Raw genomic sequence first — 6,125 nt, forward strand, 5'->3', positions numbered from 1 at the left:
TGTGTGTGTGTGTGTGTGTGTGTGTGTGTATTTGTATTTGTATTTGTATTTGTATTTACATGGATTGAAATGTATGCTTTCCCTGGCTTGGTTGGTTGAGGACTTACTTTTAATGCATACACCTGATAGTTCTCTCATGTCATTCCCCAGTAAAAAGAAACCAAGCCTCCTTGCAGAAATGACTGATTCTAGGATTTTTTTTTTTTTTTGGTGGGGGGAGATGTGTAAGATGAGCTTAGAGCATCTGTTAGAAGTAGATATTGCCAAGTGTAAAAAAAAAATAAAGTGAAATAGGAGAAAGAAGCAAGCAAGCAAGCAAAGAAACAAAGTAGAAGAAACACTCTACAAAGTTGGAGGTCTGCCAAGGTGACATAGTGACTAAATAAATGCTTCCTGGAGTTGCAGAGTTGGGGAGGTGGCTTCTGGGGCAAAGCACATGCTGAGAAAGTGTGAGGGCTGGACCACCAACACCAGTGAACACACTGTGAAGTCATGACACCTGCTGTAATTCCAGTACTCCAGAGACAGATGTGGGATAGCCCTGAAGCAAGATGGCTAAGCAGGATAGCCAAACTGGCAAACTCTGTGTTTAAGTGAGAGATTCTGTCTCAATATAGAACGCAGAAAGCAATCAAGAAAGACAGAAGTCAATCTCCACACTCATGTATGCACACCCACCCATACAGACACTCTTCACATGCACACACACTAGCTCTACATCCTACATCTAATGCTGAGATAATTGGAGCTAAATACATCAGCATTATGGGATTATAATTCAAGTGTAAAATTAATATCTGACTTCCAATTGATATTAATATTAAGTAAGTAAGTGAGTGAAGAGACAAATATGTTATGCGGAGTAATTATTAGCAATGGATGTAGATATACGTCCTCAAGAAAGATAGCACAGCTACTGAGTCTCTGCTTACAGGTTTGGTGTCCTGAGATTTTTGCTAAGACTGCAGTGTGGGTGTGCTGAAAACATAACAAGTACCACCTTATTCAGCACATTCCTTGGGTCACTATGGAAAGGACCTGACTTAACTAGTCTATCTAAGTTGAGGTTCCAACCTATTGAGTGATGTTGGAAGCTTTTCATCTCTTGAATAATGTTTTACGTACATAAGCTTAGCTTCAGTCCTTTACTATTTACTCACCTTAGAAGTTGATTCACTAAACTGGTGATGACAATTTATCATTCAAAAAAGTCCATATGGATTCATGGTATATACCAAGGAAGAAACAACAGACTCCATTAACCACATTTATGGGCAAGTCTCTTGTCTTAAAAGACTTTTTCTCAACTAAGAGTGAATAAATAGGGAAAAAGTCATCATAGACCTTTCGTAATGCAGAAAATAAAAATGAATCTGTATCAGATGGTTAAAATTTTCAAGATGATTAACTATAAGAAAGCAAATCTGCACCAAAACAACACAGAGAAACCCTGTCTTAAAAAGAAAGAAAGAAAAAAGAAAACAAATCTGGATACCATGCATGCACAGTGCACCTGAACATGTGTCAGAAGCCTAGGAAAGTACTGAAGAGCACCCAACACAGACCCAGTCTGCATAGACTAGAAGACCTGACCTTCCTTTCTCCCCTCCCCTCCCTTCCCCTCCTCACACCTTTCCTTTCCCTCTCCCTTCCTCTCCTCTCTTCATACCTTTCCTTTCCATCCTTCCCCTCTCCTCCCCTTCCCTCCCTACCCCTTTACTTCCACCCCTTCACTGTCCTTTCCCCCCATTTACTTTCCTCCTCTCCTCTTCTTTCCTCTCCCTTCCTCTTAATTTTCTCTCCTCCCTTTTTCCTTTCTTTCCCCCCTTCCCCCTTCCATCCCATTTTCTCAATTGAAACAATCAAGAAAAAGAAACAGAAAGACAAAATAATGCAGAAAATCAGCAGTTCCCAGAGGCCTGTGGCACCCACTCACACACAGCAGTGTATGGATCATGGGGGCATCATGTGTGGTAGGATCACTTCAGTAACAAATGAATAGGATGGTGTGCTGTGACAAGTGGAATCATTGTTGTGGAAAACAAGGATGATCCAAATATAAAAATTCATCAGTGTGGTATGCCAAATTAACAGAATGTAGGAGGAAAACTGTATAATCATTCCAATTAATGAAGAAAAAGCTGTTAAATGTTCTACATGCTTTTATAACTGAACACTCAATACATTAGAGTTAAAAAGAAAAGTTTTCAATATTGTAATATATTGGTCACATATGAAAATAATTGGTTCTATAAGAAAACACCAAGGATTTTTATTCCTATTCTGTAGCGGAAAAACTAAAGATTTTTTCCATTGAATTCATGAACTACACAAGAATGTCGATTTCATTATTCCTGTCTATAAAAGTGCTGAAATTTATAACCAAAACAGGTGAGAAGAGAAATAAAAGACATCTATATTGAAAGGAAGAAGCAGAGTTACTTTCTTTTATAGATGGCATGATATTGTATGTAGAAGACGCCTAAGGATTTCACAGAATGTTAGAGACAATATATTTACAAAGTAGCAGATTTCAAAACCAACACACAAGTCAATCTTTATTTCTATATTAACGGTGAAGAAGCTGAAGAGAAAACAATTTCAAATACAATAGCATAAACAGAATAAAATATTTAGAAATTAACTTGGCTAAGGAGGCAAAAAAATTTGCACACTGAAAACTATAAAAAATGCTAAACAAAGTTAAAGCTATGAATGAATGAGAAGAAATAGAAATTCTAACCCTAGTTCAGGAACCCAATCAGGGGATGAAAGTCAAGCCATGCTCAACACTATATGAACTCTCAAGGACTCAAGCAGTCCAGGTAATCTGGAAAGAAAAGAACAGTCAGTGGATGAACGTTTTCTGATATCAAAATTTACCAAAAATCTATAGTAATTCAAATAGTATGCCATTAACATAAGAGATTTTTATATCGATCGATCGACAGAATGGAACAAATACTGAAAAATACATTCTTGCATATATAATCAGATAATACTGAGTAAGAATGCCGAGACCAGGAGAAATAAAAACTCACCTGAAACAGAGACATTTGTGATCAGCACCAATGACCTGTCTTAGAGAGCCTTTATACAGTATGGAGAAAGATATGATTTGGACCTAGGGACTGTGAAAGGCAAATCTGTAAGATGTGCTGTATATCCTTACTGGGTCTTATGTGTTGTCTTCTTGGTTAATTGTACTAAATGAGGAAAAAGAAATTATGAAACACAAGCATAGAGAGAATGAGAAGGATGGCAGACAACTAGTCTGTGCTCAGTCTGTGTTCATGGAACAGTATCTTTCCTGCCCAGACAGAGACCAGAGTTCTAGTTCCAGCACCCATGAGGTTCTTCTAGCTCACAACCATGTCTAACTCTAGCTTCAGGGCCAATACCCTCTTCTGCCCACCACAGGCACCAGGACACATGTGTACAAACACACACATGTAAAGAAAATTAAAACTAATTTTGAAAGAAGAGAAAGAATACTCTCTATGTGTTGGAGATGTCAAAAGTAAGCAAATTAGCAAGAAATAGTAATTCTAAAATGTTTCTTCCATATGACAGGAATCCCAGGCAGACATTACACCCTTATTTCTTCACGCAGAAAGGCAGACTCCACAGCCAGGCAGATGGCCCATGGGCACATTCTGCATGCATTTTGTCTCTCGTTCATCTTTCATACCAGGTGGGAGGGGTTGAAGCTGCTCTACCTACTGTGCTCTAATCATTAGTGATCCAGACATGGATGGAAATAACAGAACATCAATATTGTTCCAAAGTATAGGATGAGGGAAACATCTGTGTGTCTCATGCTGGACATTGTGAGAGTTCATGATGGAGATTCCTACAGGGAGATATAGGTGAAGTCTTGTTAGTTTCAGAATCATTATTTTTATTATAATAACTTTCAATGTTTTTATACCTCTTGGAGGTTAAATTAGGCCATTGGTGGATCCTGCCTGACAAGTAAATTCCTTTTTCTGTCTCAATTCTGAGTAGGCTTAAAAATACATTTATTGTTGAGGTTAGATAGATTATCTTTTCCTTATTAAAAGAATTAATTTTCTAACAATTCTGTAATCTAATTGTACAATAAAAATTGAATAAGGTTATAGTTACTAACCATGATAATTAATGTATACCTTCACAATGCCTTTGATTTGGATGCTTTCTATAGAATACATTTTTTTTCCATTTTAGACAAGCCCTTAATGAAGTTGGGTGTGCTTAAATGCCTAGCAATTGTTAATATATAGAAACTTTATGAATAATAAGATGAAATTTTATGAAAGAAATGAATTCATTCTTTATTAAAATTATTACAGCCTTTTATCATCATATCTATAAACATCCTCAGCAATAACGTATAGTCATTACTTTCTCTAACTTGTTGACTATGGACTCCTAAGTAGATGACAAGAAACCCTGTTTATCAAAGATATTTGTCAGATTTATTTAAAAATGATACTATTTAGCAGTCATATCAATATGGATGAAATATCATGATGGTGATGATGATGATGAAGACACAGAGAGATAACATAAATAGATAAGAAGATAGCTAGGCAAACAGGCAAACAGGCAAGCAGGCAGACAGACAGACAGACAGATAGAGATAAATAGAAGGGTGTGTCTCAGCACATCAGTGGGAAGTAAAAGATGCATGCATGGGAAGTTGCCCTGATGAATTTTGACTGTTGACTTGATTGGGTTGGAAAAACCCTAGGAGAGTATTAAATTGTACATGGGTGATATCTGTGAGAGTGTCTCTAGAGATTATGATTGGATCATGATAGCGCTGAAATGATGAATTCTCCTCTGATGAATTTATATTATGATGGAAATGTTGAGGTGCTGAAAGTAGCGGGTATGGCATTGTTGGAGGAAGGCCATTAGAGCATATCTAGGGAGGCTCTATCTTACTCTTATCTCTTCATATATCCCTCTCTCCACTTTCTACACTGCATGAAGTTAGGAGCCTCTTCCGCTATAAAATATAAAATGCCATCACCACAATGCTCTGCCTCACAACACACTCAGAATCAGGTAAACAATCTGCTGTATCCAAAGGAGAACCATTTGCATGTATAATCAAACTCATGATCTGGATAAGTTGGTTTACAGCAAGCAGTAAAATAATATATTGATTTAAGATGTTATCTTCCTGGAGTCAATTGTCAAATCACTTTACTCAAGTGGCCCCAATGTTTAGTCCTCAAAGAAAGGCATTCTCTTCTTCTTAACACCCAAGCATATTCCCTTTAATGGTTCCTTGATTCGAGAGATGACAAATATGTGTTAATGTTCTACTTCTAATCCTCATTCAGATTGCTACTGCCACATTTTCTCCCACAGAAGAGGAGAGCTAAGAATACATTGGAACACGGAGAATGCCAGTTGTCTGCTTCTCCCAGCTGTCAAACTGCTGTTTTGTTAACAAGAAGTTTAGTGGGACATTCATTCTATACAGCACTATATCACAGCCAGCACGGAACACGGAAATACCTAGGCAGATGTTTAGCCTCATAGGGAAGAACTTCACAGGATGCCAGCTCCAGTGAAACAGGAGTTCAATCACTCTGTTCTAATGATCCTAGAGGAAACAGGAAAATGGATGGAGGAGCCAGAGGGAATGGTGGGGGTTAGACCTCCTATGGCTTGAAATATAGCATCAAACTGAGTTTTCTCTGTTCAAGATTTAGCAATGCAGGGATCCTTATTAAGTAAAGGTAAAGTTATAACTCAAAGTATGAAATCCTAGGAGCAAAAGGACATACTAGTCCTGCTACTAACATGAAAACTACCAACCAGGGGGACCATTCTTGTTGAAAACTGGACTGGACTGGACTGTAGAGAAGTGGCATCGAGTGCGCTCCACAGTCAGCTACAAGAAAAAGAAAACTGGGTGGAGAATGCTCCTAAGAAACCATTAAGGAACACCCAGAGAAAGAGCTAGGAATTAAGAAAACCTGAAGCCACTTCAAGGCACAGGTTTGTTTCATTTCGGTTGGCAGTACTTTTGTGTGCCATGGCTCCTCATCTTGACCTCTACCCCACCCCCACCCTGTGCCATTCCAGAGGCATCCTTCCTTCCCCACTACAAGTAGAGTTTCTCA

Source organism: Peromyscus maniculatus, chromosome 5 (assembly GCF_049852395.1).
Source record: "Peromyscus maniculatus bairdii isolate BWxNUB_F1_BW_parent chromosome 5, HU_Pman_BW_mat_3.1, whole genome shotgun sequence".
In the NCBI taxonomy this organism is placed as follows: Eukaryota; Metazoa; Chordata; class Mammalia; order Rodentia; family Cricetidae; genus Peromyscus; species Peromyscus maniculatus.